Below are 26,156 nucleotides of genomic sequence, written 5' to 3' on the forward strand. Positions count from 1 at the left end.
GAAATCGGTTCATCTCCATCCCTCCTGACCTTTGGAAAAAAAATTAAAACATGGTTGTGGGACCAAGCCTTTGGACTGTAATTTCAGTGCAATAAGTGGTTATGGAATAGGTGCAATTATGACCGGAATAAGTCCTGGACTATGATTTTGGATTGTGTGGTTTTTAACAATTGGTTTTAATGCTTAGATGTTTTTTGGGGGGTTTTAATGTATATGTTTATTTTATTATTATGTCTATTTATGCGGCATTGAATTGTTGCCTTCTTGTAAGCCGCTCTGAGGCCCTTTGGGGTGAGAGAGGGCAGGGTATAAGTATAGTAAATAAATAAATAAATTGTAGTTAATTCTTTTAAAAATAATAAATGATTTACTTTCATATTGTCAGACGCCAATTAGTGAACAAAAATAGAGTTTATTCAGCAGATAAGCCAAAAAGTAATGTTAACACAGAAAAAACCTTGAAAAACTTCACTATCAGTGCTTCAAGAGCAGTTCAAACAAAAATATAATTCAGCAACACAAGCAGGTGAAAACAAAGCTAAACAAACTTAGTGCAAACTGCACTTTCTGAGTCCAAGCCCTGCCAGCCGGCTCTGTAGTTTTCAAAGGAACAGTTCCCAAAAGAAAACACCAAATTGGTCAGGAAACAAACAAACAAACAAAGAATGCAGTAGACTGCTTCCACAATGTGGATAAAGCCGAAGGCTCCAAAAGGATGGTGAAAAGACGTCGTCCGGGATTCCAAGGTCAGGTCAGGAGATAACAGTGGTGTCCAAAGAGCAAGCCAGGAGTCAAAAGCCGATAGTAGTTATCAATCGCAGGGCGAAGGCAGTAGCAAGGTCAAATTCCGGTCCAAGGTCTGAAGAGGGTGCAGTCATCCAAGATAGGTCCACGATAAGACACAGCGAGAGCCAAGCTAGGTGATAACAGCAGATTCAAATCATAGTCCAAGTCCAGTCTTCATGGAAACACAGAGATCCCAATGGCGCCTCAGCAACACCTTGCCACACGCAAAGTGCAGTGGCCAAACATTCCCATTTTATTCCCCTTCCTCCTGGGTGACCAAACACTCACACCCAAACACCAGGTGTCCCAAATCTACTCAGAGTCTGAGCTCCACACAGCTAGAGCTCGTGGATCTGGAGTACCTAGCAATTCGTCGGAGTCCCAATCATCCTGCCCACACTTAGCCCCATGAACACTTAAAGAACCATCCTCCCTTCTCCAAGCATCCCAATTGGGATCAGCTCCTGCAGAAACCCCAGGTTCAGAAGTATCCATAGACCCCAAATCCCCAGACATCTCCGGTGGCTGTGCCCATTCAGTGCCTGCTTCCCCAGCCACCACCTGTTCCTCAGCATCCATCTCCCCATCTGAATCTTCCTCAGAAGATCCCCCATATAGCTCTCTAAGTCGCTTCCTGCGCAACTCCTCCAGTGAACCCTCATCACGAGGGTTTTTTCTTCCTCTTCGAATTCCATCCCCATCAACCATAATCCCCGAAGGCGCAGTCACAACACATATACCTCAAATAGCAGTTTTGAAAGTGATAACTGTTAGCCTATTTCAGCACAAAAATGAGGGGTGGGGGTGGTTGTGAGGAAAAAAGGTTGGGGAAAAGTATCTAGCAGCCCTTTTGAGACTGAATTATTTTAGCATGTGCTTCCATGGTTTGCAATCCACTTCTTCAGACACATTACTGGAGCACAGTATTAAACCATGAGAAAGATTACATTACTATGGGATTTGGATCAGAGTATATCAATATATACTTACTATAGTCTCACGCTCTATCGAAGGAACGCTAATCACTAAACATACTTACGTGCCTCTAGATCCCTCCCAGAACACATTACCAAATCTCAGCTAATGCTGCCCTGTCATTATTTTTTATTTTTTTATTAATCAATTCACACACTTACACATTTAGCTTTCTGTGCAATGTAATGTGTATCACTGTACAAGCAAAATTAATTTAGCTCAAAGTTAAAAAAAGGAAAGTATCTCCTAGAAGAAAAAAATCAAATAAATTAGTGTTTTATTATGATTCCCAAAGGTGCCAAAAGGAGGAGCAAATCTACTGATAGATTGCCAATGATATCTGATATCCAGCTGATTTATACTACTGAAAATAGGAAAAACGTGAGTTAAGCAGGGTTAGATTTCTGAATGGCAGATTTGTGCGCACTTATATTTCTGGTAATGAAAATGAATGGCTGGATTCAGAATTGTTTAATCTCGAGTATGGATCTCGGGTTTTGGGATGGGATGTGGGAGCAAAGTAGAGCTGCATGATGGAAAAAGCATAGAGAGAAAGGCTTAAATTCTCTTCTCCAGTGACACAGCCCTGATCCAATTCAAGGGAGATCACAGCTAAACTAGTTTGGTTCTTATTCTGTCTATGCAGCACTATGTTGACTGCCACTTTCCTGACAGAGATGCCTTTTGAAGGTGGTAGAGGGAAACACAGTATATTTTGCCATGTGCTTAATAAAAAGTACAGGGAAGAAGTAAAAAATCTGTTTCAAGCCTCTTGGGTTTCTTTAGACATCATTCTAAATTAGTGGCCCTTTAAATCATAGCAACTATGAGGAATGGTCTGTTAGCCAATGGAAACACTGGATGGGTTTGGACTGGAATGTGTTTGTCAGAGGGAAAGGTCTTGTAATAGTTGCATCAGATAATATGTATGCTGAAATGGATGGCTGCATATCTTGCAAACTTAAGACTATGCAACTCGGTGTTAAGGTAGAAGAAAAGGTAATTATCAGAAATATCACACAAACCTGTTGAGAAATGTGTGTATTGCTGCCATATCACAATGTTTTCAATTATTTCTAAAGTCCTTTAAATCCTTTAAATCATAGCAACTATGAGGAATGGTCTGTTAGCCAATGGAAACACTGAATGGGTTTGGACTGGAATGTGTTCGTCAGAGGGAAAAGTCTTGTAATAGTTGCATCAGATAATATGTATGCTGAAATGGATGGCTGCATATCTTGCAAACTTAAGGCTATGCAACTCGGTGTTAAGGTAGAAGAACAGGTAATTATCAGAAATATCACACAAACGTGTTGAGAAACGTGTGTATTGCTGCCATATCACAATGTTTTCAATTATTTCCAAAGTCATGTGTCTTCACAGACTATTTTATGTCCTTTGTTGTGATCACCATTAAAAATGGCAGGATTAGTAGTTTATAATAAACTTTATTCCAACTCCGAGGATAGTTTGCTGAGGCTACTGGATAAGAAGCCAGTTTGATGAGAAATCAACAGAGATCATGTCACTTCTTCCGTTCTCAGCCCTCTGCCTCTGCCTGCTGTTCTCTGTTCAGCCCCATTGGCAAATTCAGCCCTACCATTTAGATCGGTTGTTTTTTGTTCCTATTCTACATGTTTATCACATTGTTACTTTGGATGTTTCTTACTTTTTGCAGTTCTGCCAACTGTTTTAACTTGACTTGTGTAACATGTATGTATCCTGTTTAAACTATTGTATTATTGTAAAGACAGCCAGCATGCTGTAGTGCAATGGTTCTCGACCTGTGGGACCCAGATGTTTTGGCCTTCAACTCCCAGAAATCCTAACAGCTGATAAACTGGCTGGGATTTCTGGGAGTTGTAGGTCAAAACACCTGGGGACTCACAGGTTAAGAACCACTGGTGTAGTGGTTTGAGGGTTGGACTACAATTCTGGAGACCAGGGTTCAAATCCAGGCTCAGCCATGGAAACCTACTTAGTGAAACTGGGGAATTCACACCCTCCCAACCATAGAGAAAGGCATGGGGAACCCCACTCTGAATAGATCTTACCAAGAAAACTCCATGGTAGCTTTGCTTTATGATCATTATAACTTAGAAATGACTTGAAGGCATATAATAATAACTTATAGTTTGAAATTATTTGATTTGTCTGAAATCCCACTATAAAGGGCATTAGAAATATATAAATATGGAGACCCTCTTGATTTTATTGCATTTCTCCATATTCCATCTTCTTCCAGTTCTTTTAAACTGGATTGCAAAACAGTGCATTCTTTCCCTTCGTGGAACTATGTGTGTGTTAGAAAATATCTACACATTTTAGATAAGACTTATTCCCCATTGGTGCAGTTGGTTTTCCCTGCCTACCGGCCTGCCGTTGTGCAGATTTTTGCCAGCAGGATTTATGGAAGAGTAAATACAGACCTATAATAGAAGAAAGAAAAATTGTGTGCTTGGACTTAAATTTTTTTACTATAACACTTTAGTTAAATGCTTGGCATAGATGTATGCCTGTCTGCCAAAACTGACACATTTGCCTCTCCTTGTACCTCTCTATTCCAATGACCCAGATTTTCTCTCATTGTCCCATATTGACTTAAGAAGCCTTTTTAAGACCTCTAGAGTTTCGTAGTAACACTGAACTACTAACTATTCTAGGCCCACAGATTATTTTCTAGAAAAAAGTAGACACAAATTGCAGGTTGACAATTAGCCCACTGAACAAATAATGCTTTTCAAGTATTTGACTATGACTTCCCCTGCAAGAAGCAAAATGCCATTGAAAATACACAGAGATATACTAAAGCAATCATATGTTTATTTTATAGGAAAGGAGGACAATTGATTCCTTCGGCTACTCAGGCACTGGCAGCAAAGGTTATTTCTCATCTTGTATTTGGCTCCCAGGCAATAATTATAAACATTTTGCTCTTTTTGAAAATTGCAAACTTAATTCTTTTGCATATTGTTAAGAGTCCAATCACATGGAGCGAACGCAGCATCATAGTTGCAGCTGAGCCAGATAAGTATTGAGCCCCAGACATGGATGGTTAAGATTAAGTGTTGGTTAATTTTTTACTTCCAGCTGTTCCAACTCCTCTAAAACTAGGGAACACCTGTGAGACAAGGTGGAAATCTAAGCTTCAAGAGAATCTGAGAAGGCAATTCAGTGGGTTTCTATGGCCAAGCATGGGTCTGAAAGTTGATCTATGATAGCTGGGCCATTTCTGGTTATCACATTGAAACTAGGGGCATGTTTATGCATACTACCCTTCAGATAAGGGGTTTTTATTTATTTCGTATCAAAAGCATTGCATAAATTAGAATAAAACTGATAAAAAATAGAAGGAGCACAAGTGACTAAATATCTTTTGACCAAAAATGGGCAACCACGATCGCATTGTCTGTAGCCTCGAACAATTCTTTCTCTGTACATGAGGCAGGGCACTGCGGACAAGCATAAAGATGCAGAGTTGTCTGTTCTGCTTCACAGTCGCACAAAGTGGAGGATTCTTTTAGATAGTGCCATTTTGCCAGGTTGTCTTTTGATCTGCCCACTCCACTTCTGAGTCTGTTCAGGGACTTCCAAGTTGCCCATTCTTGGTTTGCCCCTGAAAACAGACCTTTGTGAAGGGCCATCCAACTGGGATTACCTGGCTTAGCTGCCTAGAGGGACACCCTTGCTGTTGCTGGGGGAACGTCAAGAGGAGTGATAGTCCTCATGAAGCTTTTCCTTAATTTGAGTCTACTGGGAGGAGGTTGATAGGCATGCAGTGAGAAGGAAGCTGTTCCTGGGCGCTTTGCAGACCAGAGAAGAGGGCACCACTTTTCTGGACTGCAAAGCTCCGAGAAACGCCTTCCTGGTGAGAAGGAAGACATTCCTCGGTGCTTTGCAGACCAGAGAAGCGGGCACTGCTTCTCTGCTCTGCAAACCTCTGAGAAACGCCTTCCTGGCAAGAAGGAAGACATTCCTCGGTGCTTTGCAGACCAGAGAAGCGGGCACTGCTTCTCTGGTCTGCAAAGCTCCGAGAAATGCCTTCCTGGCGAGAAGGAAGCCGTTCCTCAGCGCTTTGCAGACCAGAGAAGCAGCGCCACTTCTCTGATCTGCAAAGCGTGGAACGCCTTCCTGGCAGAGCCAGGATTTGCCTGAACGGCGCCCCCAACAAGGTGGGTAAACCACCCCTGGTTTTAAGACCTGTAATTATTCTGCATGTCTCGTTCAATGCTATGTTCACCTGCTTCGCATGGGCAGACTTGTGCCAAACATAGCAGGCATACTTAGCAGTTGAGTAAGACAAGGCCAGGGCTGATGTTCTTATTAACTTTGGGTCTACACCCCATGCGCTGCCAGTTAGTTTCCACAGGATGTTATTGTGTGCAGCTACTTTGTGCTTGATGTTCATGCAGCATTTCCTATATGACAGTGTTCGATCTAAGGTGACACCAAGATATTTAGGATGGAAACAATGTTCAAGCTCTTGGCCTTTCCAGGTAACTTTCGATTTCCTATTGGCTTCACAATAAGGGAGTCTAAATCAGCAACTAATTGCAGTTAGAGAGCTCAAATTTTGGGGAACGTAGTTTAACATGTGCCTGATACTACAGCTAAATTTTGAACAAAATTGGAAAACATGATGGTGGGAACTTTTTCTAATTTTAGTTCACTTGACCCTTTTGTATGTTTTATATTTCTAAAATGATGCAAAACTAAAAGAAGCACAATGTATTTCTTCTTACCATGGTTTTTGACAATTGTGAAAATGCTACTTTTGTTAAAATTGCAGATCTATATTATTTTCCATTGCCAGGGAAAAGAAAAAGTACTCCTAAGAGTTTCAGTATAAATTAAATGGCAGTAATTGTAGTGTAAACAATTATATGATCTTCTTGACATTCTCAGATCTGGTCAGTATTATCTGCACTCTAGTCAGAAGAGGGAAAAGAAGTTGATTCTTCTTGGTTTTGTATATTTTCTACCTGTAGTTTTAATCCTCTGTTTGGGAGAGAAATCCCATTTATTCTGTTGCTGAGGCAATGAATGGTGCTACAAACAAAAGCTTGGAATGTCAAAAGCGGACTAAGCAGCAGGTGAAAAGAATGAAATCTAGATGCTTTTTATTAGAATGTTTTCATAATTGGAAGTGGATAGAAAGTTTAATGTAAAGATACAAGGTCGTTGCTGAAAAGTGAATGCTTTTCTCAAGGTATGCTCACAGGTTAAAGGCACAACAGGCTGTATCCTGATAACAATGAACATTGGGGAGTTCATGAATCTTTATTAATGTTGCCCATTACCAGAGTTCCTATATTAAGGTGTTCAGTGATGTGGGAAATTGCTTGAGGTGTTCACCATGGACCCTTTGCCAGTGTCATGTGTAACCATTATAAAGAGCATATATACTTGAAAACACATTTACAAATACCAAGGGTTGCAACAAGTAACTTTGAAGGGCATCACACAGGGAGCTTTTAAATTGGATTGATCCCTAACCCTAAGATCGTTTGTTTAAGAAAAAGGTTTTGCTGAAGAATTATTTAACCTTGAAATAAAATTTAAGATTCATCTGCCTAGTTGCATTTATCAAACAGACAGCCATGTAGAAAGAGTACATTAAGTCAAAACTAAGGCCTTTCTCTATATCAGGCATGGGCAAATTTCTGCCCTACAGATGTTTTGGACTGTTAGGAATTGTGAGAGTTGTAGTTGTAGTCCAAAACATCTGGAGGGACGAAGTTTGTCCATACCTACTTTATATAGTAGGGACAGGGAAGCTCTGGGAATAAAAAAATAGGTATTTCCCAGAATGTATGAAAATACCTATATTCAAAGGACACAAGGTATGAGGGAGTGATACATCAGAATGGGGAACTGTACTCCTTGGAAACTTTACTTCCTCATTGTCTGGGAGCATTTTTCAGGCTGGAAAAAAGAGGTTGCGTTGGAATTCCAGGGGATGAAAGTTAAACAATGGGGCTGAGGAATACCAATACCCAATAGTTTCTTTCTTTCTTTTTTTTTCTCCCCCCCCTTTTTTTTTTTTTGCTTTTTCTTTCTTTTTATTTTAACCTATGTTTAAGGAAAACCTAATAAAAATTATTTTTAAAAAAACAATGGGGCTGATATTTCCCATTCCTGTTATATGTTTTCATTTTCTTATCACTATAACACAGATAATAACTTTGCTGGCTGTTCTGGGATGTGTTGCTCTCTCTTACTTGTGCTCACCTGCGTTCATGGGCTGAGAAGAGTCCAGAATAGTGAAGAAGTATAAAAGAAAGTTCATAAAATCCAATAAATCCGAGAAGGCCACAAGAGGGGGGAGAGGCAGAATTGTCTTCTTTGCTTGGCATTCTGTGGTATTCCATCTTTAAAGAAGATGGAATATTGACTCACTCCCATCACACATGATCACCTCCTTCCCATTTCTAGCTCAACCATCCCCCTAATTTCCCATCACACAGGTTGACAATGTCTCTTCCCATGTCATAGACCAGCACACTTTTAAACATGCTTTTCAATTGGATCTTCCCTCCTTTTCTTTGGATCCTTTATCTCAAATAGGCCAGTAAACTTTTAAACACTGAATGGCAGGGGTCCCAACCTAAGGTCTACGGGCTGGATGGAGCCCTCCAAGGTCATTTACCTGGCCCTCACCCTAAACTTTGACCTGGTATCTTATTGGTACCCAGTGATATGGGGGGAAATGACCATTGGGAGTGGGTCATGATAGATTGCCCTTCATTAATCTGTAAGTATTAGGTGGCAGGCCAGATTGGTGGGCTCATTGATAAGTAGGCAAATTGGTTAGCACCTATGTTGTGCCAAGTACATTTGCAGCTGTAATCAACAGAAGTTGTGGCCTTATACGTATTTTCCAAGAACTGTCAAATTCTCAACACATGTCATTTGTTCATAAAATATTTGTAATTATGCATAACTGTCACCTCATTAATGTTTATGTCAGTACCAGGAGTTATTTTGGGGCTAAGCCCCTCTTCACCCCGTTCACGCAACAGATGTTCACTGGCGGAGTCATCAAATCCAGTGAAACTGGAAAGGGGCATTCACCTCTTCTACACCCGCAAGGCTGAGCTAGTTATTACCAGCTTTGTCCAATATGCCAGCTGCATCCCTTCCTAGAATTGGAGGATCTAAAGATGGTAATGCACTGGTAACCTCAAGGTTGGATTTCTGCAATGTATGCACATTGAGCTATCCCTATGCCAAATTCGGAAACTCCAATTAGGTTAAAACATGGCAGCCAGATTGTTTACAGTACCTCTCAGAATGAGCACATTAGGTAAAGGTAAAGGTTTTCCCCTGACGTTAAGTCCAGTCGTGACCGACTCTGGGGGTTGGTGCTCATCTCCATTTCTATGCCAAAGAGCCGACGTTGTCCATAGACACCTCCAAGGTCATGTGGCCGGCATGACTGCATGGAGCGCCGTTACCTTCCCACCAGAGTGGTGTCTATTGATCTACTCACATTTGCATGTTTTCGAACTGCTAGGTTGGCAGGAGCTGGGGCTAACAGCGGGCGCTCATTCTGCTCCCGGGATTTGAACCTGCGACCTTTTGGTCTGCAAGTTCAGCAGCTCAGCGCTTTAACGCACTGTGCCACCAGGAGCATATTACACCAATACTAAAATAACTCCAATTATTTTCCGGGCAAAATACAAAGTATTTATTATTATTTTAAAAACCCTACATGGTTTAGGTTCATGTTACCTACATGATCGACTTCTCCCATACAATCTGCCCTGTAGACTTAGGTCCTCTGGGAGACATTTACTTCAACCAGCCAGAACCCAACTGGCAACCGTCACCCAGATGACCTTTTCATCAGCTGCTCCAAGACTGGGGAATTATTTGACGGAAGAGATTCGACAGCTAAACAAGCCAAGATACAATTAAAGACCCATCTCCTCCAGCAGCCTATCCAGTCAATTTCAGTCTATGAATATTAAATTTACATTTTATTAGTATTGGTGTTTTAATCATTTTTCTATATTTTAATACCATATATGTATTGTTATGCTCCTTTGTTTTATCCCTGTATTATAACTATATTGTACCTGCCTTGAGCAATGAGGGAAGGCAGGTAACAAATTATTGTTCTTGGAAACCCCTTTGGAGCCAGTTTTTAGATTACACAGAACATTGCATTGTGGGAGAGAAGAAACCTTCGCGGTTGGTGGGGACGAGGGACAGGGCCTTCTCTGTAGTGGCCCCCCGGTTATGGAATTCGCTGCCTAGGGAGATCAGGCAAGCCCCCACCTTGATGGCATTTCGGAAGAGACTGAAAACTTGGCTTTTCACTCAGGCCTTTGGTGAAGATCATCTTTTTTCCATCACAATTATTATGCTCCTCGACCTTTTGCACTGGTCGCTCTTCCCGATTCCTGATTGATTGATATTACTCAGGACTCCTCCCTACCGTACCTAATGTGACCTTAAATGATTCTAATGCACTTTATCTATTTATGAATTTGTTACCCATAATGTGCACCGTACACTTTGCTTATCCACTATTGCAACCTCATTGTTTTTAACCTGATGTTTTAATTCTGTGTTGTGTTTTTTAACTTATTGTGTATATTTTTTATTGGCTTTGTTTTTGTCTTGATGTTTTATATTTTATCATTGTTTGTATTTTGATTTTGCTGTAAGCCGCCCCGAGTCCCCTTCGGGGGAGATGGAGGCGGGATACAAATAAACTTCTTCTTCTTCTTCTTCTTCTTCTTCTTCTTATTATTATTATTATTATTATTAAACCTCCATTGTTGAATTTAGTATTGGTAGATAGAGAACTGGTGGATAATTAAAGATATCAAACGGCTCCGGTCCAACTTACCTGTTATAACAAAAACCGATGGCAAGGGGGAATCTTTTAAAATAATAATATCCCACCTCTGCCACCAATATAAAGCAAATGAGCAAAGCGGGGAGGCTAGGCTGAGAGATTAACTATAACAGATTTTCTTTTAAAACTGGTAGCTGCCACCAACCTAAAATGTCTTTAGGATTTTTGTTGTTAAATGTGTCTGAGGCAAACTTCTCCCATTTCCTGCCCACACTGTTTTTACCCCTGACTCCCAAACTGATGTTCACTATGAGGCTTTTCTGTTGGTTTTTATTGTTGTATTGCTGGAACTTTTATTAAGACTTCTTGATGGAAAATATACACTGTGGAGGCTCTTGAAAGTTGAAAAATAGAATAAAAATTTATTTTCTTGAAAACAGGTAAATGATTACTTCAGAGAGGTTCATAAGCGTAATTGGTTACAAACGTTCTTCAGCTTAACTTAGTTGTATGTTTCAGATTTACTTCACTTAGTTTCAAACAGTTCCAACCAACCAATCTATTTATTGGTCACAAAAACCTAAAGGGGAGACAGCTAAAGACCTGGCTGTGGAACCAGGTATTTGGCGCATCATAGTAATATTTAAAGTGAAAGTGGAAAGTGCAATGACCCAGGGCTGTTTACAGACAACGGCTATGTCTTTGTGTGATATATGATGTTATTTAATGTGATGTGTTTAATAATGTTTGATGTTTTATTAGGGGAGGGTCAACTTTGATGTTTTATACTGTTTTTTTTATTGAGGGCATTGAATTGTTGCCAGCACTGTGAACTGCCCTGAGTCCCCTTAGGGGTTGAGAAGGATGGTAAATACTGCAAATAAATAAATAAATAAATATAATCTGTAGAAAAAATGCAGGAAGCTGTCATCTTCCATAGAAACTGCATTAATGAGAATTACCATTACTCAATAGAAACACATACAATTGTACTCTTATGCCCCAAATTTAGAGAAACTAGGAAATAATTTTTCCATTTTCAATGGGACTTTTGACATTCCTGGCTCCAAACAACATTCTGTTATTTCTCTGGCAAGTTGCTTGTGAAGCTTTAAAAGCTTCAAAAATGATTTGTGTTGTTGCACAGGGGAATCCTGGCGATTAAAAAACACATGCATAAACATATATTTTCAGAATGGCAGGTGCAAACCCCTAAGCGTGCAACCATGGATTGGGGGACTTAGCCATTAGAAGTTGCGGTTAAATTTGTAAGGTAATACTGGCTCCAAAAGTGATGCAATTAACTCCCAAAGAGATAATTATGACTCCACAATTTTTGATTACCTACTTCTGATGCACTGCCAAGATCATCTTGATAAGTTGCCCAAGAACAGACTGTGCATTCAAAGAAATCCAGGGAAAATATAAACAGACAAACTCCTTTCACTCAGTCTTTTGTTGTGGGATAACAATCTCTGAAGCAAACAAAGTGCTTGTGCTGAAATTATCTCAATTTAGTGTTGGCAACACAAGCATAGCTTTCCCTTGGCACTTTAGAAGTCCTGTGTGTGTGTGTGTGTGTGTGTGTATGTAAGAGTTGTTTGGTGTGTCATGGAGGACGTCATTTTGCTTTGAAAAAGACAAGTTCTTCTGCAATACCAATGTCAAGATTATGTGTCAAATCCTGAAAGTAGTAGCAACATAGTGGAGTGTCCTGCTCACTTCAAAGGATCAGTCTGAACGCAGATTAAAGATAACTGCTCTCAAATCCAATCTTTATTGAAGAACACATGACTTTGGAAAAGTCAAGAATGACTCAATGTTTACATACAACTATTTTTATAACTTTTGATGCTACGTAACACCACACGTAAATATCATCATCAAGTCCCACCTCCAATATCACATTACTACCATTTTCACACACTAAACCAATTATAATTGTTTATACTTTCGGTCCCAAGTTCCCAGGCGTATTCTATCTTCTTCTGCCAGGTGCTTCTGGGATTGTTTATGTTATGACTCCCAGTTACAGGGCTGAATTACCAAAGCCCTGTAACTGGGTTCCATGACATGGTGCCCTCCTTTTCTTCGTCCTCCTCTTCGGTTCTTCCTTCATCACAAACCTGAAACAAAACAATAATTCTATGTGTCCATTTTGTCCAAAGTACCCATATATTTTTTCAGTAAGCTACGATGGAATACAGGGTGTATTTTCCCTAAACTTTTTGGCAATGCCAACTGGAAAGTCACTTCGTTGATAACACCCTGTATTCTAAATGGTCCAATATATTTAGGGCCTAATTTTTTCGAAGGTAGCCCCAGTTTGATGTTTTGGGTACTTAACCACACTAAATCTCCTTTCTCCAATTTATCACCTTCCACCCTCTTTCTATCTGCGAACACTTTATACTTTTTATGTGCTTCCTTTAAGGATGCAGTCACTTGACTCCAGCATTCCATCATTTGTGTTTTCCATTTCCCTGCCTCTGTTCCCTCATTCTCTGTCCATCTTGGCAGCTGGGGCAGAGGCTGTATTTCATACCCGTAAACTACTTCAAAGGGGGTTTTATTTGTTGCTGAATGTATAGTCGAATTAAAAGCTAGTTCTGCAAAAGCCAACCACCGAGACCAGTCATTTTGTCTCATGTTAGAGTACATTCGAAGGAACTGCCCAAGTGTCTGCTGAGTACGTTCTACCGCCCCATTTGTCATGGGGTGAAAAGCAGAACTTAAACTCCTTTCTGCTCCTAGCATTTCCAAGAATTTTTCCCAAAATTTTGCTGTGAATTGTACTCCTCTGTCACTGACTACTCTACTGGGACATCCATGCAGTTTGTAAATGTGGTTTATGTACAATTCAGCTAGTTTCTCGGCTGATGGTAGTTTTGGCAGTGCTATAAAGTGGGCCTGTTTAGAAAACAGGTCTAATACTGTCCAAATATAACGATGTCCTTTGCTAACCGGTAGTTCCCCCACAAAGTCCATAGCTACACATTCCCAAGGTCTGGTAGGTTCTGCTACTGTTTGTAATAATCCCATTGGTTTCCCTCCTCTCGATTTATTTCTGGCACAATCATCACATTGAACCACATGGTTCTTTATGTCCTTCCTCATCCCTGGCCACCAGCAATGTTTTGCTATTGCTTTTGTTGTTTTTGTAATTCCTGTATGACCAGCGCTCTGGTTATTGTGAAAACGATGCAAAATCTTGATCCTTAATGTTGCTGGGATATACAGTTTCTTGTTCACAAACCAAAATCCCCCCTTCTGCTCCCCCTGTTCCGCATTGGATGCGATCCATTGGTCTCCTTCATAAGACTGTTTCAGTTCGTTTCCCCAATTATCTTCCCCGCCGAGTTCAATCATAGCAGTGTTCTCTTTTTGGGTTTGTGCTCTTGTCCTGACAGCTAAGCCCCATTGTTTATCAGAGAATATTGTTCCCTCTTTTGCTGTGGTTATTCCTTCGTGTTGAGGCATGCGTGAAAGGGCATCTGCCAAGACATTCTGCTTCCCTTGAAAGAACTTTAATTGGAAATCGAACCTGCTGAAGTATTGTGCCCATCTAATCTGTTTGGGGGACAGTTTTCGAGGAGACTTTAAATACTGGAGGTTCTTATGGTCAGACCAAATTTCAAATGGGATTCCGCTTCCTTCGAGAAAGTGCCGCCAGCATTCTAAGGCCTTTAATATGGCTAGTGCCTCTTTTTCCCATATCGGCCAACATTTTTCAGTTTCGCTGAACTTCCGGGACAAATATCCACAGGGTTTTAAGTTCCCATTTTGATCTTTTTGCAATAGTACTGCTCCGTATGCACAGTCTGAGGCATCGCAATGGATTATGAAAGGACTCCTGATATCGGGGTGTTTTAGGATGGGTCCTTCTGTGAAGCATTCTTTCAGGGTTTCAAATGCCTTTTGGCATTCTGGCGTCCAACTTAGTCTGGCGCCAGGAGCTTTTACTTTTGCTGTCTCCCCTTTCCCTTTTGTTTTTAAAAGTTCAGTAAGGGGTGCGGTTATTTGCGCGAAGCCTTTTATGAAGGGTCTGTAAAAATTTGCAAACCCCAGGAATGATTGCAATTGCCTCCTTGTTTGAGGCACTCCCCATTCTTTCACATCTGATACTTTAGCTGGATCCATAGCTAACCCTTCTGGAGATATCCGATACCCCAGAAAGTCAATTTGAGTTTTATTAAATTCACATTTGGACAGTTTTGCGTACAGCTTTGCTTCCCTTAGTCTCTGCAAAACTTCCCGGACCAATTTTACGTGTTTTTCCTTATCTTCACTCACGATCAAGATATCATCAAGGAATATGAATACCCCTCTGTACAACAATGGGTGTAGTATTTCATTTATAAGCTGCATAAAGCAACCGCCTCCGTTTTTTAAACCGAAAGGCAAAATTTTATATTCAAAATGGCCGAATGCGCAGGAAAATGCAGTTTTCCAAGTATCCTCCGGTTTTATTCTTAATTTATGATACGCTTCAATTAAATCAAGTTTAGTAAATATGCTCCCTTTCTTCAATACGGTAATTAAATCCTTTACTAAGGGCATAGGGTATTTATTGTCCTTAGTAATTGCGTTTAAATTTCGATAATCAATGCACAATCGTAGGGAGTTGTCTTTCTTCCTCCTAAATAACACTGGGGCCCCGAGAGGAGAGTTGGATGGCTTAATGAAGCCTCGCGCCAGGTTTTTATCAATATATTTCCTCAATTCCTCCTTCTCCTGCACAGACATGGGATACACTTTTGGTTTTGGTAAGTCTGCTCCTGGGGTTATTTCAATTTCTACTTCTATATTCCTTTTGGGAGGCAATTTACTGGCCTCTTTCTGATTGAAAACATCCACAAAGTCTCTGTATTCAGGTGGCAATAGCTGTGGGTTTATCTCACCTGCTTCATCTTCCTCGTCCTCCTCTTCTGCAATTTTGCTTATCTCCCATTGCGTCTGCTGTTCTTTGAATGCTAAGCTCTTTCCTCTCCAATCTACTTCAGGATTTGCCTGTTCGAGCCATGGTATCCCTAATATTACGTGGTATGTGGCAATAGGGGCTATTACAAAGGATATTCTTCCTTCCCATTTGCCTATTTTACATGGGACCTCCCGTATTTCCTTTGTAGATACTTCCCCAGCAGCGACTGATCCGTCTAGCTGCGAAAATGCAATTGGGGAGTCAAGCGCCATCTGCTGGCATTTCAGCGCTCCTGCTAATTCCGGAGTTATAATATTTCTAGAACAACCACAATCCACAAATGCCTTGCAGGTGGCCTGATTCTCTAGTCCCGAGAGGCAGATTGGCACTACTATCATGCGTTTGTCCCGACTCACCAATTTTTCTGAAGATTCTGGGGCCTGCACCTCCTCTTCCGCGCGCCTCCCGGTTGCTGGCTTGGGCTTTGGGGGTTTTGGCGGCTCCCCCTTCCGGGCCCAGCATTCTGCTGCTCGATGGCCCGTCTTCCCACATACAAAGCATTCCGGTTTAGGTTTGTTGTCGTCTCCTCTGGAGGGAATCCCCGGCCTCCCTCCGGGTCTTTCCTGCTTCCTCGTTTCTCCTCGACCTCTCGCCACCGGTCTTTGCTGGCCGCTGCTGCTTCTGAAGCGCTTTACTTGGGCCAGGGTGGATTCGACGCGCCCCGCTAGTTGAATCCATCCCTGGAGCGTTTCGGGGTCATCTCTGTGCGCTGCCCAGCTGAAAATCTCGGGGCGTAGTCCCTCTTTAAATAACTCCACTTTGGTCACTTCAGACCACTCTGGTACCCTTTCCGCGAGGTGGAGGAATTCCTCTGCGTACTCGGGCACTGTTTTGTCCCTCTGCTTTATTCCTTTCAGCTGGTCTCGAGCCCTCAATTGCTCTAGCCGGTCTCTGAACCGGTTTTCCAGTGCGGCGAGGAAGCGGGGCACTGACCTCAGACATGGGTCGTGTCTGGCATGGAGTTGCACGTACCAGCTGGCTGCTCCTCGCTTTAGTGTGTTGCCGATGGCTCGAACCCTGCTTGCTTCGGAGGGGAATGTGTGTGCGTTGTCTTCCATGTATCCTCTGATGCTAATTAGAAAAAAGTTCAGTTCATCTGATTCCCCTCCGTATTCTAGTTTGAGATCTTCCCTTCTCGGCATCCATTCTGCGGCCCGTTGATGCTGTCTGGGAGGCATGGGGAAGGGTTGCATCAGGTTTCCTCGGGCGGCTCCTTGGAACACGCCGCGCCCCACTCCGGTGGTCATTCTGCGCGGCTCCCGAAATCCTGCCGCCGCTGTCGGCCCTTCCGCCCATCCGCATACTGGCCTCGCTGTAGCTCCCTCATCTCGCCTTTCCTCGTCGTACGGCACATCCTCCTCCTCTTCCTGGATCCCCCGCTCCTCTCCGCCTTCGTCTGCAAATCCACTGGACCCGATCCCTGGCCCCAGTGGCCTTTCCACCCCGACGCCCATTCGGGGGGTTGGGAGCTCTGTTGGAGATGGCGGCCTCAGAGTTCCCAGAGCTCGCTGGCGCTCCACTTCGCGCGCCATTCTGTCTCGGAACTCCAGTTCCTGCCAGTATTCCTCATCCCCCTCGTCCCTTGCCGCCACGGGACTCTGCGTTGACGCTCGCTGGCCCCTCTGGCTCCAATCTCCTTCTTTACTTGGCTCTCTCTCGGCGCCATATCGGATGGGCTCCTTTTGGAGATTCTCTTCTAATAGTGGCACCAACCTCCCCACGGTTTCCGACAGCCTGGATAAATTTGTTTCCAGGATGGATAACCGCAGGGCCACGGTCTCCGGCATGCTTCCTCCAGATCCCCAACTGGTTTCTGCCGCCGCCGGAACGCCTCTTCCCCCTCTGGGAATCCTCTGAGTCACGCCGTCCGGCTTGGGGTACCCCGTAGAGGAAGCTATGGCTTGCAATGTCTCTTCCGCCAACGGCCGAGCTCCCAGCGAAGGCCCCTTTGCTCCGTCATGGCTTTGATCTCCTTCCCTGCTCATTATCACTTCACTGCAAATTTGCAGGAGGGTGAGAACTGGATTCTTGACTTAATTGTCCTGCTCCCTTCAAAGGATCAGTCTGAACGCAGATTAAAGATAACTGCTCTCAAATCCAATCTTTATTGAAGAACACATGACTTTGGAAAAGTCAAGAATGACTCAATGTTTACATACAACTATTTTTATAACTTTTGATGCTACGTAACACCACACGTAAATATCATCATCAAGTCCCACCTCCAATATCACATTACTACCATTTTCACACACTAAACCAATTATAATTGTTTATACTTTCGGTCCCAAGTTCCCAGGCGTATTCTATCTTCTTCTGCCAGGTGCTTCTGGGATTGTTTATGTTATGACTCCCAGTTACAGGGCTGAATTACCAAAGCCCTGTAACTGGGTTCCATGACAGTGGAGCTTAATCCATGCCAGGTGTGAGAGCAAATCCAAGAAACTAAGGACCTCGTCACATTTGCCACTGGAATTGCCACGGATTGTGGCGAATCTGGTGGTTCCTAATGGGGGGCATGGGGAACCCATCTCCCCATGCCCTACATCACCTAGCTTTCCCCTTACCCCATGCCACAGGGAGAAGCATCCACCTTCCAGCTTCCCCCTGGTTGATCGTAATGCAACACGAAAAGCCTCCTGTGTTGCCGCTATAGTAGCATAGGCTGATTCCTCTTCAGTTTTGTCATGGAGCCCTACTGAAGTGGATGTACATTGTGAGATGGGAGCTGGCAGGCTCCGTGGCAAAACTGAACAGGAACTGTCATGCACCATCAAATTTGGTCCATCTGATGAGGTTGCAAGTGAGGGGAAGCTGGAAACCTGCTAAAGAAATATATTCTGCAGATGAATACCAGAAACATGGCTTTGTTTCAAGATATTTCAAGTGTGCTGCTGTGAGTTTTCTGGGCTGTATGGCCATGTTCCTGAGGCATTCTCTCCTGACATTTCACCTACATCTGTGGCAGGCATCCTCAGAGGTTGGGAGGTCTGTTGGAAACTAGGCAAGTGGGGTTTATATGTCTGTAGAATGTCCAGAGTGGGAGAAAGATCTCTTGTCTGTTTGAGGCAAGCGTGAATGTTGCAACTGATCACCTTGGTTAACATTGAAAAGTCTGTCTTTACTCTCCTGGCTTATTCTTGGCCTTGTAGCTCTTCTGATGTTTGTGGTCGAGTATCTATTGGCCTGTAGATCCCAGTTTAGGTGGTCAGTTCATCTTGGTGGGGTTTGCAGATCCTTTTTGCATGGTCTTCCAGGACTTCTTTTTAGACCTGGGTGATGGTTGGAGTTTTTATGTAGATATCTATCTGTGTGTGTGGCTTTTCTGTAAACTGTGTGGCCCAATTGTTTGGGTTTATGAATGACTGTTTGAAGTGTGACTCTTTAGAAGAAGAAAAAATCATTTTGTACCACATGAAGGGAATGGTTGCTTGAAACACTGACCACACAAAATATTTTAGAGTGCTCTGATTAATATCATCCTCAGCACCTTTTCAGATTTATCTTGCTTTTCCCTCTTAGTTTACAATATGGTGCTGCCTTCTTTTTCTCTTATAAGTTGTGCCAATTCTGTAATTAGCTATAGTGATGCTCATATAGGAAATAATGATGAGACTAGAGGGACTGGAGAAGGATCTGGTTATGTCCCTGTATTCATACACAGACTGATGGCATCACCTGCCAACATCTGCTGGGGTTCTTTAGAGGTCTCAGTGGATGATGTAATCATTTGGCATCTGTCTTTGGGAATATAATCAAAAGCTTCTGATCTCCCCCACACAAGTCACAGAATGGCTATGGAAAGGGGGTTTCACAGTGAAACAGCGAGTTCAGGGGGTGGCCTTGGTCATTGTGGAAGGAAAGAAAAATATGAAACTTCACAATAACAAAAGAAAAGCTTATACAGGCAGTCATCAAGTTACAAACATCCGACTTGAAAACAACTCATAGTTAAGAGACAAAAGGAAGTGAGACAACGAGCAACATATTGCAAAATCCAGTTGTCATAGGGACAGGGAATGAGGTGAAATCTTTTAAACAGGGGGTACAGAAAACAAAACAAACATGGCAAGGGTGTTAACTCTTCCCTATGCTATCCAAAGCTTGTCTGTCTGTCTGTCTGTCTATCTATCTATCTATCTATCTATCTATCTATCTATCTATCTATCTATCTATCTATCATTTCTGGAGTTATACTTAAAATATACCTTACATACAAATTCACCTTAAGAACAAACCTATATTGTTCATCTTGGAATTGCCTGTACTATATAGACGTGTTAGACGTAGACTTTCATATGTCACTGAGAAAATATCAGCCTGTAATGTCAGGAGGTATGGCTGAATTTAGCAATCCATGTTCTGCTGGCATTGAGGTGTAGATGAACTAAGAAGTGTCCATTAATGGAATAATAGCAATGTATTAAATATAAACATTGTATTATATACAATAAATGAATATACATTTCAGATAAATGGTTCCAAATGACAAACTGTTGCATTTACAGTATGATGAATGGTAGTTACATTCACAGTGGAATAAACTTTCTTGTTTATTTTCTTTTTTCTTCATAAAAGAAGAGTAGACCCCTGATCCACAACCGGTTTTGACTACCTATAGTCTTCGTCTGGTGGTAGGGTCTGCAAGTATTGGGTAACAGTAATACAATTATACAAAGTGTTTTCTGGCTTACTAAAATTAACAACTATTAATACATACTACTTACTTTTGTTATTTAGTTCAAACAATCCAAGAATGTACTCAATGAACCGTAAAATCTTTCATAGATACTGTGGAACCTATTGGGAACATACAGTGGCTTACAAGTTGTTCTCTTGATACATTAAACACAGAATGGATAAAAATAAAATAATGAAAAGATATTATGTCTATACTTACAAAGCATTCTGTTTCAAATCAATGATACTCTGCATTCATGTTTTATTCTACTGGAAGTATGAGCCCAAATGGCTCAACCTGTTGTTTAAATAGCAAAGAATCTCACACAGGTATTTTAGAAAGCAGTGTGTAGCACTGAACTCATGAGTCACATTTAAAGAAATACAACAGGTTTATAAAAAACAGTCATAGAGTTGGTATCATTCAAACCTTTAGGGAATTCTGTCTGGAGAGTGAAAATCCAAAATGATTCACGTTGTAATAATTTGGTCTGAAAATCAATACCCTTACAAGGAGTAACAACTTCTAGAATCAGGACCCGAAGTGACTCAGGGCTATGGTTCAAATCTTCAAAATGCTTGTAAAAAATAGAATCAATAGAATGATTTCTGATCTTACTTTTGTGTTCTGTAATTCACAGTTTGATTTCCCTGCCTATCTGACCAATATACATTAGCGGACATGAAAAGTGATAGCATACACAACCCCTTTAGTGGTACGGGTAGCAAAATGATATATATTATATTCAAAATTGGTGTTATGATTCTTGAAGAACTTGGCCTGTACAAATTGTGGGCATATAGAGCAGTGTTGACATGCAAAGTTACCCACCAGATTGGATTTTATAGAATGTTGTTTCGGATCTATATCAGAATGTATTAAAATATCTCTAATGTTCTGTGTTCTCCTATGAGCAATAATAGGGGGATTCTCACATCCTGGTACATCACTCACCAAATTCCAATATTTTCTCACTGTTTTTATTGCATGTTTTAATAGATTGGTCAATGTGAGAGGCCTGCTATGTCTAGGTTTAGAACTATCCTCTAATAATGTGGTTCTCAAAACTCTTGATATTTTTACAATGGTCTTCTGGATTAGATGTGCCGGATATCCCTTATTTCTAAATTGAGTTTTTATTGTTTCCATATCTTGTTCAAAGTCATGTAGTAGAGTGCAATTGCGTTTAATTCTTAACAACTATGAGTATGGCAGATTATTTTTTAGAAGTATGCTATGGTAGCTACTATAATGTAAAAACACATTAGTGTCCGTAGGTTTTCGATAATTCCTAACTATCAGTCTGTTGTTATCTTTGATGACCCTCACATCCAAATAGGCTAAACTGTTTGAACTAATATTGCTCGTGAATCTGATCTGGGGATGAATAGAATTGACCCATGTTAAAAGTTCCTGAGTAGTTTGGTGATTTTTCATTACTACAAATATCTCATCAATAAATCTGCAGTACTTCACCATATAGTCAAAAATGGGATTTAACATATTATTCATAATAAATTTAACCTCCAGATCACTCATGAATAAATTGGCTATTGATGGGGCCACTGCACTCCGCATAGCAATGCCCTGTATCTGAAAATAAAAGTGTTGATCAAACTTAAAATAGTTTTTTTCCTAAGACCACATCAACTAAATCCAATAAAAAATGGGTTGGAGGATGTAAGTTCGATCTTAGATCTAGTGTATTTTCACAGACCTCCCTTACTTCTGATAATGGGATACTAGTGTAAAGTGAAGTTATATCCATAGTCATAAGAACAGCATCAGTGGGAATGAGAAACTTTTCTATGATATTGATAAAATGCTTTGTATCCTTAATGTATGATGTAGTTTGTTTAACAAAAGGTTATAAAAAAGTCAACAAACCTAGTCAGTGGTTCAAGGATTAAACCAGACCCAGATACGATGGGACGGCCTGTTAGGCGATCCCTCGTAGTTCGAGGACGATGGTCTTCCATCTCTGGTGTCTTGGGGGTGGGTTCTTAGGTGGCTGAAGAGACCTATTCTTGATCTGCATGTTCTCCCGCCGTGAGGACATTGGTTTCCAGGTGGAAGGCGGTCCCAGTCAGGGTTGGCTTGACGGCCCTTCCTCTTGGCATGTTTCTTCCTTAAGCCCGCCATTCGGGCCTCTTCAAACTCCGCAGCACTGCTGGTCACAGCTGACCTCCAATTAGAGCGCTCAAGGGCCAGGGCTTCCCAGTTCTCAGTGTCTATGCCACAGTTTTTAAGGTTGGCTTTAAATCTCTTTTCCTGCCCACCAACATTACGCTTCCTGTTCTTGAGTTCGGAGTAGAGTAGCTGCTTTGGGAGACGGTGATCGGGCATTCAGACAACGTGGCCAGTTCAGCGGAGTTGATGGCGTAGGAACATCGCTTCAATGCTGGTGGTCTTTGCTTCTTCCAGCACGCTGACATTTGTCTGCCTGTCTTCCCAAGAGGTTTGCAGGATTTTTCTGAGGCAACGCTGATGGAAACGCTCTAGGAGTTGAGTGTGATGTCTGTAGACCGTCCACGTTTCGCAGGCATGGAGCAAGGTTGGGAGGACAATGGCTTTATGAACAAGCACCTTCGTATCTCTACGGATGTCCCTATCCTCAAACACTCTCTGCTTTATACGGAAAAATGCTGCACTTTCAGAGCTCAGGCGGTGTTGTATTTCAGTGTCAATGTTGACTTTTGTGGAGAGGTGGCTGCCAAGGTAGCGGAAATGGTCAACGTTTTCTAATGTGACACCATTAAGCTGTATTCCTGGCATTGCAGAGGAATTAGCTGGTGCTTGTTGGAAGAGCACTTTGTTTTTCCCAATGTTCAATTAAAGGCCGAGCTTCTCGTATGCTTCTGCAAAGGTGTTTAGAGTGGTTTGTAGGTCTTCTTCTGAGTGCGCACAGACTACATTGTCATTGGCATATTGGAGTTCTATGATAGATGTTGTGGTGACCTTGGTTTTGGCTTTCAGTCTGCTGAGGTTAAATAGTTTGCCATCTGTCCGATAGATGATTTCCACTCCGGTGGGAAGCTTCCCATCAACTCCGGTTGCTCCTGACACAAAACAAACAAACAAAAAAACAAAAACAAGGTGAAGTATCATAGCGATGAAGATGGAAAATAAGGTAGGGGTAATAACACATCCCTGATTGACATCTGATTTCACCTTAAATGGGTCACTTTGGGAGCCATTGCTGTCCAAGACTGTTGCCGTCATGTCATCATGGAGGAGCCGAAGGATGTTCACAAATTTGTCAGGGCACCCGATTTTTTGGAGGATGGTCCAGAGAGCGCTACGATTCACTGTGTTGAATGCCTTTGCAAGGTCAATGAATGCCATGTACAGAGATTGGTGTCACGCCCAAGGCAACGGAGCACTAAGAACCGAACACAGAGGCCAATAACTATCTAATATCTAACAAGTAAAAAATATAGTCCAGAAGCAGACCTATCAGATGAGGTCAAATATAGTCCAGAAATGTTTTGTCCAATAAATGATATTAGAAGTTCAAAGTAGAATCCAACAAACCGAAACACACACTATTGCCAAGCAATAGTGTGGGGATATGTCCAGAGTCTTCCAAGGTCCAAGGTAATTCCACAACAAGGCTGGAAACAAGACTTGATTCTATGAACAAGGTCCGTGGCTAGGAACAAGGCAAGGCGATTCTTGAATACTTGGTTAGGCAAAGCAAGGAGACTGGGTTTGCGGACTTTGCGAAGTCCACACTAGGCTGGAAACACGAAATCACTCCTGGAGCTGCTCTGTTGACTCCGCACGGAACCTACCGTGCCAGGCACATTTAACTGGGTCTCGTTTTCCTGCAAAGCAGGTGTCCAGCGTTCTCTTTCCCTAGAGAACAGGAAACGAAACACAGCTCTCTCCAGATGTGAGACTCCCTAGATTTTCCCAGGGGAACATGGCTAATCAGTGTCTTGTTTAGCTGCAATTCTCAAACTCCTGCGAACCTGCTCCTTCACTCCCCTGCCCGCAGCATAGGACTGTCTCCTAGCAAAAGGGGGTGAGAGCTGCTCAAGGTCTGTTTTGATGGGTTCTTGGGCAAAAAATCAACATCAGGCATCTGGAAAGATTCCGGCTCTTGCTGAGCTGGCGAAAACCCCATGTTTTCATCTTCGTCAGCCACGGTGACACTGGGAGCAGGACTACAAGACCCATGAGGCATTACAATTGGTTTTGTTCCCTGCATTTTTCTTGGAGCTGTCGTGCAGTGAAGATCATTTCCACTGTTCCTCTGGAGGAACGGAAGCCTTTCTGGGATTCTGAGACAGGAAGAAGGCAGTTTGCAAGGATTCTTGCAAGGATTTTCCCAGCAGAGGTTAGAAGGGAGATACTGTGATAGTTCCCGCAGTCTGTTCTATCCCCTTTCTTGAAAAGGGGTGGCATCCATGAAGTCTGCTGGGATTTCCTCGGTCACTCACACTTTTTCAATGAGCTGGTGGAGTTGTTGTATCAGCTCAGGTCCACCCTCTTTGAAGATTTCAGCAGGGATCCCATCTGGTCTGCTGGATTTGTTGTATTTTTGTTGGCTGATGGCATTACTGACTTCTTCCAAACTAGGCAGTGCTGCAAGCTCATCCCTGGTTTGTTGTTGCAGGATTTGTGAGAGGGCCTCTTTGGCCACATTGGAGCTGCGATTCAGCAGGGTCTGGTAGTGCTCTTTCCAGCGTAGTGCAATTGATGTTTTGTCCTTCAGAAGTTTGGTTCCATCTGATGAGCGTAGAGGCTGTATGCTATGGTTTCTTGGTCCATAGATTATCTTTGTGGCTTTGAAAAATCCCTGAGTATCATGGTTGTCTGCAAAGTGTTGGATTTCTTCAGCCTTTTTTGTCCATCAGATGTTCTTGAGTTCTCTGGTCCTTCTTTGGACCTCAGCTTTTGCACTGGCATAGATCTTTTTCTTAGCAGCACAGTAGGTGTCTCTCTGCCATGTTTGGAAAGCTTTCCTTTTGTTATCAATTAACTGTTGGATCTCTTTGTCATTATCGTCAAACCAGTCTTGATGTTTCTTAGTTTGGTATCCAATGCTTTCTTCGCAGGCTGTGATGATGGAGGTCTTCAGTTTGTTCCAATGTTCCTCAAAATTTTTGGGGTGTTCTGTGGGTAGATGATCCTTGAGTGTTGTTTAGAGAAGGGCTCGTTTGGAGGGCTCCTGAAGGGCTTGGGTGTTCATTTTGCCCCATATTTTTCTTCCTCGGAGCCTGCGTTTGGGGGCGATCTTGATAGCCATTGTGGACCAGATTAACCTGTGGTCTGTGCAGCAGTCATCAGCACCTGTCATGGCTCTTGTGAGAAGCACATTGCGGCGGTCTCTGGCACGTGTAATTACATAGTCCAAGAGGTGCCAATGTTTTGACCGAGGGTGCTTCCATGATGTCTTGAGCTTGTTTTTCTGGCGGAAGAGCGTGTTGGTGATGACAAGGTTGTGCTCTCCGCATTTGGTGAGAAGCAAGATGCCATTCGAGTTGCCGTTTCCGACCCCGTCTTTTCCTATGGTCCCTGGCCACAGGTCGGAGTCCTGTCCGACTATTGCATTAAAGTCCCCCAGGAGGATGATTTTGTCCTCCTTAGGTATCTTTGATAGGACGGTGTCCAGCTAACTATAATTTTTTCCTTGATGTCTTTGTCAGCATCTAGTGTTGGTGCATAGGTACATATGATGGTTGTCTGTTGGTTTTTGGCAAGTTTAATTCGGAGGGTTGAGAGTCGTTCGTTGATGCCAGTGGGTGCTTCAGTCAGGTGTTTCACCAGGTCATTTCTGATAGCAAAGCCAACTCCGTGTATTCTTCGCTCTCCTTCAGGCAGTCCCTTCCAGAAGAAGGTGTAGCCTCCTTTTTCTTCCTTCAGCTGTCCCTCTCCTGCTCTCCGAGTCTCCTGAAGGGCTGCTATGTCGATGTTAA

The 26,156-nt window shown here is 42.3% G+C and overlaps 1 long non-coding RNA gene across 1 annotated transcript in view; it reads left to right on the forward strand.

Moving 5' to 3' along the window:
- Positions 1-2,777: 2,777 nt before the first annotated feature.
- Positions 2,778-26,156, forward strand: part of LOC103278583 (uncharacterized) — a 58,540-nt gene continuing 35,161 nt past the window's right edge. Inside the window, exon 1 of the long non-coding RNA XR_506170.3 lies at positions 2,778-3,045. This is a non-coding gene — a long non-coding RNA (uncharacterized LOC103278583). The remainder of the gene's footprint in view (positions 3,046-26,156) is intronic.

Source organism: Anolis carolinensis, chromosome 4, assembly GCF_035594765.1.
Source record: "Anolis carolinensis isolate JA03-04 chromosome 4, rAnoCar3.1.pri, whole genome shotgun sequence".
NCBI classification, from domain to species: domain Eukaryota; kingdom Metazoa; phylum Chordata; class Lepidosauria; order Squamata; family Dactyloidae; genus Anolis; species Anolis carolinensis.